The sequence below is a fragment of the Nanorana parkeri genome, unplaced genomic scaffold (genome assembly GCF_000935625.1).
Source record: "Nanorana parkeri isolate BGI_ZX_2015 unplaced genomic scaffold, ASM93562v1 scaffold1383, whole genome shotgun sequence".
Classification (NCBI taxonomy): Eukaryota; Metazoa; Chordata; class Amphibia; order Anura; family Dicroglossidae; genus Nanorana; species Nanorana parkeri.
Window position 1 is genome coordinate 399247 of NW_017307651.1, and position 15857 is coordinate 415103.

The window sequence follows — 15857 nt, forward strand, 5'->3', positions numbered from 1 at the left end:
GTACTTTGTTCTCTAATTTGGAGTCTGCAAGACCCTGGGTGTTCTGTGTCCTAACCCTCTCTCCCAAAGCTGTTCAATAAAGTTTCTGCAAGCAAAAGATCATCAACATGCACGTCATTTTATTGGTTTATCTGTACCTGTTCCATGTATTCTGAATTTCGCTCGCAAATTGCAAGCACTCGGTCAACGCGGTCACCTGACGGCATTGACCAATGAGAAGCGCTTCTTAGCACTGCTAAATACGGTTTGGTTAACATAATTTTTTTTGTAGTAGGACAAGTAGATTGTCATGAGGGACAAGTAGATTCGGCCCCCGCTTTAGTCCTTGGACAAGTAGTTTTTTCCAAAATTTCCACACCCCTGTGGCAATATCTCCTCCTTTCAGTTACAACAACATTACATTCAAGTTCTAAAAATAGGCTTATTGTTTGTACTCTCCACAAGATTTGATTACATTCAATAGATTTTGGATTTTAATTTATTTTCTAGAAAGTTAGCTCTAAATAGTTTGTAAACAAACAAAATATACCAGTCATGTTGAGCATGTAACTAGGCTCTCTCCAGGGTGCAGGACCTGAAAGTACCTGGTGTTCACTAGAACAAGGAGGTTGTTGGCTAGTACATGCTCAAGGACAGGCCAGCAGACAAATTCGACCAGGTGGAGACAGAGTAAAATAGTTAGGCAGAAATGTAACTGGGGAATATAGGCAATTAGCCAAAGGTCATTGCTGAGCCCAACCAGACCAGGGTGCCAAAACCAGAGAAGGGAACAAATATGTTTTCTGGGATAACAGGGTGGTTAGGGTAGGTGGAATTCAAGTGCGGTAATCTAACATCAATCTGAGAAACAGAAAAGAGTCACGCCAATTAGCTAAAGTCTCTGTAACCAGCAATTTGAGAATAAAGCAAATTTAAAAAGCAGCCCAGCTACTCCCGCTGCTCACTAATCTTAGATCTCTCTACTGTGCTCTCAATAGATAACATTCTCCTATCTGATCATACGCCTATTCGTCTCTAGACCTCTCAAAGCCTAGACTGGTATGCTTTTCCTGGAGGCTGAACGAGTCCCTCCTGCAAGACCACCTGATCAGATCTGATCTTGAGAATGCGCTTTGATCCTTCTTTTTGGAGAATACCTCCTCCACCTCGCCTCCCTTGACCATATTGGAAGCCCATGAATGCGTAATTTGTGGAAATTCTGATTAAACATAGAGCTCGTAGGAAGAAAGAGGGCGTTGCACCTAGGGCAGCTGTTTCAGGAAATGCGGGAACTAGAGGCATTTCACAAGAAATCTTTAGCTCAGCTTACGTTTTGCAAGTTGGTTCAAGTGAGGGATGAACTTAACGACCTTTTATTCTCTAAAACTTAACAATGTCTGCTCCATGGTAGATGTACGCTATATGAATATTCTAATTAACCCGGTAGATTTTGGAATAAAAGCTTGGCGCCAACCAAATAATCCTTAAAATAACATTCATGAAAAAGTGAATACATCAGTGATCAAACATAAATGGATTAAAAGTGAATCAATATTCAAAATTAAAGTAAATAAATACAAATACATATAGGATATATACACATGTATATAATATACAGATTATATCAATAAATAAGTGAAGAATAGAGCCTAATACAATCTAAAATGAAGTTCAGTGAAAAAAAAGTTTTCAAAGAAAGTCCACCATAAATGTAGAGATGATTTATAAACAATATGTGCCCAAAGCAATAAGTGAACCTATTCCCAGGGAGAAAGTCCATAGGAATGCTGCTCACCTCACTAAAAGACCTACAAATAGGTCTATTTGGCAGCATCCCTCCTATGTAATACGGGCAGGGGAAACCTACAGTAGCTAAAAAAAGCTCTCTCTTGCTTCTCCTCTTTAAACAAGTAAACTTCAGAGCAATGGATCAGTCATACCGTCAATCCCAGGACAAACGTACTCCATAGATCATACAAAAGAAAAAACAGGACCAACAGTGCAGACCGTATGGTTTGATGCGCACTTTAATAAGAAAGGTTTCCCCTGCCCCTATTTAATTGGATCGATGGTGCAATATAGACCTATTTGTAGGTATTTTAGCAAGGTGAGCAGCATTCCTATGGACTTTCTCCCTGGGAATAGGTTCTCTTATCGTTTAGGCACATATTGTTTATACCTTATCTCTACATTTATGGTGGACTTTCTTTGGATACTTCACTTGTTTTTACACTGAACTTCAATTTTAGATTGTATTAGGGTCTGTTTAGTCATTTATTTATTGATATCATCTGTATATTATATACATATGTATGTGTATATGTCCTATATTTATTTGTATTTATTCACTTTATTTTGAATATTGATTCACTTTTAATCCATTTATGTTTGATCACTGATTTATTTACTTTTTCATTAATGTTAACGCGGTGTTTGTTATATATTTATAAATAATTTTTTGATGATTTCTTTGCACTTTAGAATGGCTTTTATAAATGTTTTGAATCTGGTAGATTGCTGGCCAGGGTTCTTAGAGGTCCTCAAACTAACACCTTCATCCCTCATATTACCTCTACCTATGGGCAGAGGGTGGTCTTCTCCAGAGACATGGAAGAAGAGTTTTGAGACTTTTATCACAAACTCTATAACTTGCAACCTGACTCTTCCCTCCACCTGATCTGTTGGCAGCTATGGAGAATTTCTTGATGCGCTCTGGGATGCCCTCCTTGTTGGAGGCAGATAGAGATCAGATGGAATCTCCAATCACCTGTGAGGAACTGGCAATGGCTGTGAAAATTACTCAACCTGGTAAAGAACCGGACCTGGACAGGTTCACGTTGGTCTATTATAAAACTTTCCTGCCCACTCTCTCATCCCCTTTTCTGGATGCCTACAACTCAGTTCTTCGAGATGCCCCACTCCCAGCGGACACCTTACCATCTCATACAGTGGCCATTCTGAACAAGGACCCTGCTCAATGTGGCAGCAACTGCCCCATAGCTGCTTAATGTGGATTTAAAATGATTTGCCAAAGTCGTACCAAATAGACTCCTCCCCGTCTTAGCTAAACTCATTCACTTCGATCAAGTGGGTTTCATACCTTTCAGAGAGGCAACAGATAACATCACCAGGGTCATCAATGTCATCCATCGGGCTAAAACCCGTTCTGTACCCTTTGTGGAGAAAGCCTTTGATAGGGTCAATTGGAGGTTTCTGCGTACCACTCTCCGCTACATTGGGTTGGGCCCCCATATGCTAAAATGGATATTTGTACTGTACTCCTCCCCCACGGCAGCCATAAATGTTAACGAAGCTAGGTCGGAATACTTTTCCCTGCCCAATGGCACTCGCCAGGGTTGCCCGCTGTCTCCTCTTATCTTTGCACTTTCCCTCGAGCTTCTTCTGTGTACGGTGTTGACTTCCACAGATATCTCTGACCTGGCGATACCTTCTGGATCCCATAAACTTGCAGCATATGCTGATGATCTAATATTCTTTATCACCAATCTAGAGCCCTCTTTACCTCATCTATTAGAAGTCCTCTCCCTATACGGACCTTATCCAACTTTAAAATTTATTACACTAAGTCAGCTGCACTTAACATCTCTATGCCACCCCAATTGATTCTGTATCTTCAATGTACTTTTCCTTTTTCGCTAGGAGGGCCAAAGCTTTAAATATTTGGGGATTAGTCTAACCTCTGATATCTTGGCTCTGTTTGATACTAACTATGTTCCCCTTCTTCACAAACTCAAACAGCATCTTCGCAATTGGCGCACCCTATCTCTGTCCTGGTTTGGGAGATGTAACTCCCTGAAGATGACTGTACTGCCGCACATATTGTATCTTCTCCAAGCTATTCCTATACGTTTGCCGCCACATTTCTTCCGCAAACTGCATACGGAATTTATATCCTTTGTATGGGGAGATGGTTCTCCTCAAATTGGGAGACATATTCTGACCTTCCCTAAGTCGAGGGGAGGGTGGGCTTATCAGACTATTACAAGGTGTCTCAATTGAAAAGACTTTTGAACTGGTGTGTCCATCAAGACACAAAACATTGGGTCTCTATGGAAAGGGTGTTTACGTATTTCCTCTGGAGGGCCTTCCCTGGATATCTTTTTCCCCCCTACTGAGGTCAGACAACATCCACTCCTCTACAATACAATCACAGTGGCCCGGAGGGTGTTTAGGGGCACTATGTTGTTTCCTTTTCCCTCCCACTTTCACTTCGGCCTTTGGTGACCCTGATTTCCACCCTGAATTTGAAAATAGCCGGCTTCCCCAGCTCCTCCTGGTGAATAAGTTCAGAGTAATGGACTACCGTTCTGATTCCCATTGGCGCTTCCGTGTTCTGATTTACAACCTTTTGATCTTTGAAGTGCTATGCAAATTGGGCACTTCTTGAGAGCGATACCCTCACCGACGGCTCTGGACAGACCTTGCACAGCATTTGAGAGTATGTATCGTGGCAGTACCCTCTCCCAGCACGCTATCTCGACTATATATCAATTGCTGATCTCCCCCCTCAGCACTATTTTCCGCCCTTTTTAACTAAGTGGGAGGTGGACTTGAACAGGGAACTCACCCCTTCCCAGAGAGCTAATGTTCTAGCTATTGCTCATAAATCTTCTATTGCGAATAATTATCAAGAGGCAAGGTACAAAATTCTCACGTGTTGGTGTAAGGTTCCAAACGTTTTGCATAAGATTGATGGCTCTATTTCTCCTTTGAGCTGGAGATGCGGATCCTCCCCAGATACTTTGCTGCACTTTTTCTGGTCATGTACGAAATTACAAGGCTTCTGGAACACAGTAGGGGAAATAGTGGAGCAACTGAGTATGGTAGACCTGAAAAGTTAACCATGCTGCCTGCCTATTACACCTGACCAAGCACTCTCTATCTAAGTACAGGACCTCCCTCACGGTTCACCTGATTAATGCTGCCAGGCCTTGTATTCCATGTATTATGGAAGTCTCCTCATCATCCCTCTATTCAGATGTGGCTTTCCAAAGTCGATAATACCTACATGATGGAGGACCTGACTGCTTCCGTAAAAAACACTGAAGAACAATTACATTCTACCTGGAGTTCCTAGATGTATTTCAGGTACTCTGATCCCTATCTCCGGTACATGACCTCATGATTGCCTGGCTTATTCTTCCTTGCACACTGTGTGCAAATCTGTTTCCATTGGTACTAGCTGCTCAGTGGTAATGGGACATCATGTGTCTCACCTGCTCCTGGAGTGGGAACCCTCTTTCTTTCCTTCTTCTTCCAGTTTCTCCTGTCCCCTTCTCTTCCCACTTCCCTTCAGTTTGTGACTTCTACATTGTTTTCTACATTGCTTTTTCACTCTCTACTTCTTTACCTTCTTAGTTTTCATCACCTGCTTTTGGGGCGCTATACCACATGCCAATTCTTCTCTTTTGAGTGGAAAGTCCATTGTTGTAACTGATAGACTCCTGAGTAATGAAGGTTCTCAATTTGAATATGTTCGCTTATGCTGATAATTCTCTACTGGATGCGCACATTTATCTCTCCACTCGTATGGAAAGCAGTTTTTATTCTTGGTGACTATTGCTTACTGTTATCAGTGTTGTAGATACCGTCTAACTGACTTGGATATTGATATGTTGTGCTTTGTCATTTTTTTAACTTGTTTAATTAATAAAGAGTTAAAAAAAAAAAGATTAGAAAGAGTGAAATATGTGAGCAGGCACCTTATGTTAATGTACAATACCTGCTTTGTAAAAGCAAAATGCAAAACCATTTCAAAGAACTTTATAAGTAATGTGTTCTGTTAAAAATAACTGCACTTTGGAAATGTCACTTGATATAAATGCATTTATGGTAGATATTAAAAAGGTTAGAGTGTAACATAAAAAAGCCCAGCCAATCAAGATGTCAACCAATGCCTGATGATGTCATATAGAAGTGCTTAACTATGCCCTGTAGATGGGCACAGCACTTCAAGTGTATGTAAACTCTAACAGGGTTACTCACAAAAAGGTGAAGAGATTGGAGAAGTCAGAATAAGTGAACAATCTAGGACAACATAGCTGAACTGGAAAGTAAGCTAAATTGGAGAATTTTTCCAGATCAGCTCTTTTGGCCTAGATTGTTCACTCCTCCTGCCTTCTCCAAACTCTTCACCCTTTTGTGAATAACCCTGTAATTCTTTTTTTCAGTATGTTTGGCATCATGCCTCACTGTATACAGTTTTCATAAGCAAATCAATTTTTGTGAAGTTTCTACAAAGTGTCTTGTCTGGGGATACTGCTAGTAATAATATATCCTGTTGTTGGGTAACAATGCCAAGCCACTGCCTCACAATTAGCAGCAGCATTGTTAGCCTACTGGCCAAGCTTCTTCAGTTGAGTTTTGCAATCAGATCTGCACATCTGACAGACCTGATAGGCAGCCCATGACCAATTAAAGGGGCCCCCACAGCTGGCTGAGAAAACTGCTGCTAGTTATGATGCAATGGCTTACGGTTGTCAGTCTGCCAAAGAAAGTGCTGTCACTGGCAGGATCTCTAAGTAAGGAACTTTGAAATTAAGAGCAGAGTGACCCAAAAGAAAACCAGAAAATACATAAGAACAATTTAGAGCCAAGGAAACCAAGTGAGAACTGACAGCACAATCAATAACGTAACCCATCCTGAAGCAACGTGCCATGGTCTGACTATGTCCCAGATGGACTACTGTGATTTAGATGACTGAGGACCATTCAGTTGAATGCCATTCTCGAAAAAGCCCACCTACTGTAAATAGTGCCTAACATAAGATACGTTTTAACTCCAGAGAATCTATGTTTGCTGCCCATGAAAAAAAGAGCACATGATTTATTTGTGTTTTCAGTACATTTTCTTCTTTGTCTGTAGAAACATTTTTATATTCTACAAGTTTTGGCTAATACCAATTTGAATATAATGTATTACAGGAAACCAAGTTGGTTATGTGTTTAGATGAAGCACTGAGATCTTGAGAAATGCAGAAAGTTTTACAGCATTGTGAAGGAAACATATATATAGGAAAACTTCCTGTGAATCATAGATAAGCATGCATATATAGACTAACATCGCACTACAGCGCCATCTACAGCTCAAAAGACATAATAGTATATGCTGTTGCATTTCCAACATATTTCAGTATATATTATTCGCCAAAGTTACACTTATGCTATGTTTCTGTTCCATCAATACACTACTTATGGCTTTTCTTTTCAGCAGGGTTGCTGAGGGCTTTCTCTAATACCTAGAATCTATTAATATATATTCGAAATATAATTATATCATTATAGAAATTTAGAACAGAAAGTCCAATCAAAATATAATTTCAGGTAACTTTTATAATAATTTATTAAAAATGAATACTTAAACACTTTATATTTTCACTGTGTCATGTAGCGACAAAAATAATATGGGGGAAAAAACAGCCTCCCAAGTCTACTGGTCACTAGCCTTTGTGCTGAAATGTACTGAATGTCCACCTTGCTAGGCTATATCTGTTATTCTAAGGTAGAAATCAGATGGCAGTGTTACATTACTCATCTATTAGACATATGTGTGTAAGAGAGAAGAGGTCTGGAATGTGAAAGGTAAGAGTGACGTGCATTATTACCCGGCAATGATCATATTATAAATACAGTAATGTGCCCTTTGTGCTATGGCCACACCTGTGAATTAGCTGGTTCTTTCCGGTTGTGAGAAACCAGAATAGTCTCTTCTGTCATGTTTTCTGTATATTTTATGTAACTGACTCCACAAGAGGGGTGTTTTTTTTCCTACCGACAAATCTGGGTGTCCCATTAAAGAAACAAGAATTCTTCTTTTTTTTATTTAGATAAAGCATGTGAAAGGTTGTAAAGAAGTTGCAGGATGCGCATAAACACCTAGCAGCATTAAGATGTAAACATCCTTCCCTGCCTCCACCCCAAATTCCCCAAGATTAGGGATGGACCGAGTGTTCGAATCGAACATAGAGCGTTTGCCTTTATGGGATGTTCGCGGTTTGTTCGACCGCGGACGTTCCATAAGGCAAAATGCCCTCCGAAGCTCTGATTGGTTAAAGTCTTGCACCTGACCACAGGTCAGGTGCAAGAATTTGCCCAGTCATGGCTATCAAAATGTCATTATGCGGCGGGAGTCAGCGGGGAGCGGACGGGACGGCGGTCGGCGGGTTTAAAAAAAAATTATTTCTCTTTATTGCTTTATTTTTTTTTTCGTCGTCGTCGTGGACAACGCTGGATGCCCTGATTGACCATGGATTACGTCGGTGGATCAATTTTTTTGTGTTTTAAAAAAAATAAAAGACTTGTCAAAAACATGTCTTTTGTTTTTTTTCCAAATAAAGGATTTTATCAAAAGTATAGACTTTATAATAACTATTTTATTTAACCCTTTAGTGAATGGGTAGGGGTACAAGTAACCAGTACTCATTCAGAAGGGAGGGGGGCGGCATCTGGGTGCCCTCTTAATTAAAGGGCTACCACAATGCAAATAAGCCCCCTTGCCCGCAGACCCCCACAACCACCGGGTCAGGGTTGTGGGGACAAGACCCTTGTCCCCATCGGCACGGGGACACCCTCCCAGTGCCGAGGGCATGTGGCCTGGTGTGGGAGGAAGGGGGGGGCGCTCGCTCGTCCCCCCTTTCCGGCCCTGCCAGGCCTATGCTCGGATCAAGGGTCTGGTATGGAATTTTAGGGGGGACCCCATGTTTTTTCCCTCCCATTTTTGGGGGTGGGGTTCCTCCTTAATATTCCTACCAGATCTTAAGGGCCTGGTATGACTTTTAGGGGAAACCCTACACAGTTTTTTTTTTTAATTGGTCCCTCCTAACCTAAAGGGTCTGGTATTGTTAAATGTCATTCAAAAAAAAAAAAGGTCAGTTTTGTTGCAGCAGGTTCTATACATCGTACAGATCCGCCACTTCACAGGCAGTTTAAGGGGACACCCCAGGCACGATATTTGAAGGAATTTTTCAGTTTTTTTTCTTACCCTTTAAGTCAGTGGTTCTCAACCTGTGTAACCTCAGGACCCACATTTGTCCTTGGCCATTAAGTGGTGACCCAAGTCAACTTGCAATGGAACGCACGGTATTGCGGTACCGTGTTTTCCAATGCGTGCAATTGAACTGTGGGTGGGAGGTGTGTTTGGGGTGCCATTACAAGAACTGGAATGGATCCTCAGCTGGGGGTCCAGTGCTGGGCTGCTGTGCTGTGATGCAGCTCCATCCATACATGCATAGCTTGTACAACTCCCTTGCGAGCCCTGTAGAGGTGCCGGGAGCCAGAATGTGACGTCACTCCTATCCAGGCAGCTCTACAGGACACGTAACCAATGCATGTATGGATGGATGGAGCTCCCTCACGGTCATAGCTCCAGCCCACCCCACCTGAAGCTGACACTCGACGCCGGGCAGCATATTCTGAATGGCTGCTCTGCGTGAGAACTGACAGTGCTGTGCTAGGGGGAGGCTCAGAGACTCTCACCTAGAAAAGTGGAAGGCACATGGCAACCCACTGAACACGGGGTCGCGACCCACTTTTGGGTCACGACCCAGCAGTTGAGAACCAAGGCTTTAAGTCATGTTAAAATCACTGCTCCTTTAAAAATGTTTTTTTGTTGTTGTTGTTGTTGTTGTTTTGTCATTGTTTCCTGTCCCCCAGGGCAGTACCCGGACCCCCATACACCTTTTATGGTCAATAACTTGCATATAAGCCCTCTTAAAGGGGACATTATTTTACGAATGTTCGACTCCCATTGACTTGCATTGAGTTTGAGTTTGTATTCAAACTTTTCAGCCGTTCGGGAGTTCAAATACGAACCGAACACGTGGGTGTTCGGCTCATCACTACCCAAGATACGCAACATCTTGCTTCCTAAAGGACACTCTGTGTCCTACTTGCTACAGCCCTACATTTTTAATAGAGTACTACATTTAAATCTAATAAAGCATATGCTTTTATTGAATTTTCAATGCACATATTTAAATATCATTAATTAAAAGCCCAAATACAATGAATACATGCAAGAAGGTGATTATAAGTAGGATTTAAAAAGGAATTTATTGTGAAATTATTCAATGTTAAAACAGCAACATTTAAAGGGACAAGTTTGTAGATGCTGGGAATGCCCCTGAATCAGACACAGTTGACAACTTCACGTCAATCATTATCAAACCCCTTTTAATTCAGAGTACCAGATTAGATACTGTATTATTATTTGTATGAGCTAGGAATAATATAAGAGGCATTTTATTTACGGCTTAGTGATGCTTTACATTGGGTGCAGTAAAAAGTAGAGTACGTCATTTTTATTGCACAGTGTATGCTCCATGTTGGAGAAATTCTCTGGCCACTGATCCCAGAGTACAAGCTGTTTCAGACACACAGGGAAATTGTAATTATTTTTTGCTCATTATCTACAGTTAATGATTGATGCATGAGTGATGAGATGAAGAGGTGTGCAGGATACAAAGGTCCACAAAGTGTATTGTTATTACCTAGCCTGGTGTAGGACAAGAAACAGCTTTCCCCAGACGCCGGGTATGTGTTCATGAAATTTGCTTTAATCCTATATTCTTAGGATTGTGTTTTACATTTAATCTCAAAAAGTTACAATATGGGTTTTTTTTATAGAAAAAGAAGTATATGGTATTTTGTGTAGTTTTAGGCGGTGGCTGTTTTACAGCCTAGGCTTTGCTTCTGGCGGCGAGTCCTTGTGTGGGTTGTAGAGCTGTTACCCTTAGTTCTATTCATTTCCATACTTACTGTTGGTTAATACAGCTATAAATGTACCTATTTACAGTGTTCAACCTGTGTCCCAAGGGCCGCATGCAGTTATTGTGTGGACCTTGGGGCCCTGAAGACAGTAGTGTTTTGGTGCTTACCCAAGCCAGTGAAGGCAAAATGTTTTTTAGACTGGGTGTTCTTTTTTTTCCTTGGTTTTTATTATGATGGAACTTGCTGAGAGAAATATCAAATGCGGCACAAGTAATTTTTAAGGGGGCGGAAGGGAGCCCAAATGTGGAAGCAAGAGTCTTTAATAGCAGTAATCTCTAGTAGTCTATTGCAACACTTCTTCAGACTCTGAATCTCTTATGAAGCATGTCCCCAGTCTTCAACAAATCCTATCTTATGTTTGCAGTTTATATCAATCACCTGTAGCATATTTGCAGTCTCTGACCATCTCTTGGGGCATATCTGCAGTCTCTGACCAACTCTTGTGGCATGCCAGTCTCTGATAGCTTTATGTAGCATTACATTCACTAATTATTATCTGTGGCCCTTTGGTGACATCACGGGCCACATTTGAGGCCTCCTATATCAAGTAAGTTGAAAACCACTGCTATAGACCATTTCCATAATGATCATCTCCTGAAAAAAGCTTAGAATCTAATGTCCTTACCATAGTCACCCAAACATACAGTAATGTATGTTTGGCCAAGCTAATAAGAGTTAAAATACCAGTTTGATTTTGGGCTGCAGGAAGAAACTCTAACAGATGGAAGAAACTTTCTATCTATCTATCTATCTATCTATCTATCTATCTATCTATCTATCTATCTATCTATCTATCTATCTATCTATCTATCTATCTATCTATCTATCTAGCCCCAGTTCCAAACATGTTGGGTTGCTATGTAAAATCTACATAGAAAACAGAATGCAATGGGCCTTAGTTCCCAGACGTTTACAGAATTTTGTTAAAAGAAGAGGGGATGCTACACTGTGCTAAGCATGGCCCTGTACCAACCTCTTGGAGACGTGTTGCTGCCATCAATTTCAAAATGACCTAATTTTTTTCTTAAAATTGTACATTTTCTCAGTTTATACATTTGATATGTTTTCTATTTTCTATTGTGAATAAAATAAGGGTTTATGAGATTTTAAATCATTGCATTCTGTTTTTATGTAGATTGTACACAGTGTCCCACCTTTTTTGAATTGGGGTTCTATCTATCTATCTATCTATCTATCTATCTATCTATCTATCTATCTATCTATCTATCTATCTATCTATCTCAGCTAGCATAACTTTACCAAATGAGACTCCCTGTTAAAGCCCTATTCCAGCCAAAATAGTATTCTTAGTTTTGGATAGTGGTAAAAAGGTCGAACCTGAGCTAGGTTTTTTTTTTTACTGTTCAATAGTTTTTATTAAAGGTTTACAGAGGTTTAGAAATATAAAGTTTGATTGCCAGAATTCAGTAGATCAATAACATAAAATATACAAGGATTGAACACAGACTGTACAAATAGCAACGGATATAGCATCTGGGGGAAAGGAAAGAACATGAGCAAAGAACGTTTTCTCACGTATAAATAAAGGTTCCAAAGAAATGTCGAAGCATGAAATCCTGAGACATTAAGATAGGTAAAGAGGAAAAGAGTAAAAGATAAAGAAGAAGAAAGAGAGAAAAAAAGGTAGGGTGGGGGGGTGGAGAAATAAGAGAAAGTACCCTGGGAAACTCAGCCGAAAGCCACTCACAGTTGTGGGTTTATGATCGAATTAGAGGGATTATAAACAACGACCAAAATGGGGAGGTAGGCATCGTAAAATCCATGGATTCCAAATTTTTCATAGAGCCAGAGAGTTTAGCTGAAAGTTTTTTGTTTGACAGAGTCGAATGGACTTGAGATCCTGAGCTAGGTTTTTGCAGTTTGTGTCCCCAGGAAGGGAAGATTTTACACCACTTCTTCTGTAGTGACCAGGATGGGAATCCAACAGGATATTCTCATCTGATACGGAGCAATCAATACACTTTTATTATAGAGTAAAATTTGGTATACACAGTTCTGTTTTGTTCATTCAACCTATGGGCTGAACAAAAAAAAAATATATATATTCCACCATCCATGCTAAACAGTGTGAATGGACGAATCCCCCACTAGCACCAGCCACTGTCAGAATACCCAAAGGGTGCTTGCAGCTGATTGGCCAAAGGTTTTCCAACGTGTTCCTTCAGCAAAAGTCGATCAAAGTGTGGAATCGTGTCACCAACACAGCAAATTTCATCCGATTTAGCAGTAAGTTCTCTTGTGTACCCTACTTAAGGAGTGAATTGAACCTTTAAGCATTATTTGATGTCTGTGTCCCCAGTGAGCGGATTCTCCCCAGTTTATCTTTGGTCACCGGGACAGGAAGTGCGCAGAAATTCCCCTCATTATAAAACAGCAATGTAAAACCGAGATTCTAACCCTTCTTTGCTGTTAGGATGTTGTTTAGGTTCCATCACAGTGACTAAAAATAAAAAATCATTGGTAGATATTTTTTATGCAGAACCTGATTTCTGACTTAATGAAAATTAAGTGAATGCACCCTTTACTTACAACGTACATAGGAGAAAAACACACAATTATGTACATATACTGCATACATCTGCAGGAGCACAATGTATAGTAAAATGAAGTTCTATATTCAATGTATATAATATATGATCTTGCAGATAGAAAAAGTAAGAAGCTACCCTGTTTTCTTGCAATGCTTTGCTTAAGATCAATGTTGTGATCTATATAGTGAGGATAGGAGCTGAATTGCATATTTCTGCCATGCAGCCATTGAGCTTGAGGGACCTTTGCCTTTTTGTTGCCAGATACATTTTTTGCACAAATTTTAAAATGCATATTTAACGTCTGAAAATTACTTAAACCCCCCTCAAAAAAACATATTTTCTGGAAGCAGAAAAGTATAAAATGATTGCAGTTGCAGTGGCACAACATTCATTTTGTTTGTCAAACCCATATTTTCAGGAAACAATACACTTTTTAGATATTTTTAAGTGCAAACAAACACAATATAATATCCCCATTTTTGGAAAATATAAAAGATGAGGTTGTATCAAGTAAAATAGATTCCAAATATGTTAAGCCTTCAAATTGCAAACACTTGTCCATAAATTATGTTTTCAAAGCCTTTACAGCTCATCAATTTGGAGTTAACAGTGAATGATGGCCCTAGAAGTATAGCTCTCACTCCAGCATGTTCACCAAATATATGTAGAGCACTTGCCATTTTCATAAGCAGGCACACCCAACACACACACTGTTTTATAGAGGTGTCCGTGTATATTGTGTGGAGGTTAAGTACACATAGGGGATAACATCTGATTTAAAAATATAGAGTAAACCATATACAGGTGAAACTCGAATAATTAGAATATCGTGCAAAGTTCATTTATTTCACTAATGCAACTTAAAAGGTGAAACTAATATATGAGATAGACTCATTACATGCAAAGCAAGATAATTCAAGCCGTGATTTGTCATAATTGTGATGATTATGGCTTACAGCTCATGAAAACCCCAAGAACCCCAAATCCACAACCTCAAAAAAGTAGATTATTACATGCAATCAATAAAACAAGGATTGTACATAGAACAATATCGGACCTCTGAAAAGTACAAGCATGCATATGTACTCAGTACTTGGTTTGGGCCCCTTTTGCAGCACTTACTGCAATTACTTTTGCACGATATTCTAATTATTCGAGTTTCACCTGTATGTATATGAGATAGGCTCATTGCTTTTAAAAAACTTTTTTGTATCAATGATCTTTTATGATGAATGTAAATCAAATTGATAGTTTTAGATCAATGGATAGTTGCAAACTTTGTATATGATGACACCTCAAAAATTGCATTTCTATATATATCTTCTTTCATTATGTCGTATAAAGTTTATGGAATGCAGTGCCAGAAATCACTGAATTGGTGATGATATAGAATAACTTTCAGTGTGTTCCCACTGACACACCATACCTAAAAAATATATATTTTTAAAATACAGATGTCTCTGTAGAGTAGACCTTTGAGCAGACTGCAAGTTTCTCTCTACAGTTTTAAAAGTGACAGGAAACACTGGCTGTCCCAATAGAAAGACTAGGGACACTCTGAGCTTCCACTCATTGCCATACAATGCTTCTAGCTCTTTAACCCTTTGTTAGGACAGACAGTGTTTGGATCTAGTTTACAACTGATAATGAGATCTGCTGTAAAATACTCATTGCAACCATTTAGATTCACTTTACTAAAGTCAGTCTGATAGAAGACAGAATGTGGGTGCTCCACTTTGCTCCTTGCACTCTTCTGTTGAATATGCCAATACTGTATAAAATTATGATGTTATTAAGCGTGGCAGTGCCTACCTTATCTTTTACACAAAGAATGCTAATTATGACCCTGCAGAAATCTTTTTTTTCTGGTATTGTGTTGTATATGGTAGGAATATAATATCAATATAATTGGAGTACAGATCCAAAGTAATCATATTGTTTATATTATATAGCTGCCCCATATTGATGACACATATACAGTATCTATCACATAGTACATTTTATGCAGTTATGTAAATGTGCATCTTTGAAACACAATATCTAATAATAATATTTACTTGCATATTTTATGTAAAAAATATTGTATACATACCTGGGAACTTTTAGAAATTGTAATTCCTGGGGCGGTAGGTAGGGCTATGGTGGGTGTTTCCAAAGTGTGCTTTAAAAAAAGCAGGAGAGGCTTAACAGTAGGTCCAGAGTCTAAAGAATTGTGGATAGGTTGGATCCAGGTGTACTCTGTGTGCACTATTCCAGTTGCATTAACAGTGCAATGTCAGTGTTACTGGAATGGTGGATAACTGAAAGCCACATGCACACACCATCACTGCCACCTACAGGTACTGCAAGTGTCACTGGAATGGTAGAAAAGTGAGAATGTCTCTGGACAGGTTACTAAAAGTGACCAGTGCTGCATGATGGATATAGGTTATTAGGGAAGCAGTAATAAATCAACAGATAAGCTTTTTTTCTGCTGACAGTGACTGCAGGTGGCAGTCAGGTGTTCCCCCCCCCCCCACCCCCCCATGGTTCACCTAC

At 39.7% G+C, this 15857-nt stretch overlaps 1 long non-coding RNA gene across 1 annotated transcript in view; it reads left to right on the forward strand.

Annotated features, from left to right (window-relative positions):
* Window positions 1-10451: 10451 nt before the first annotated feature.
* Window positions 10452-15857, forward strand: part of LOC108798028 — a 20616-nt gene continuing 15210 nt past the window's right edge. Inside the window, exon 1 of the long non-coding RNA XR_001941924.1 lies at window positions 10452-10530. This is a non-coding gene — a long non-coding RNA (uncharacterized LOC108798028). The remainder of the gene's footprint in view (window positions 10531-15857) is intronic.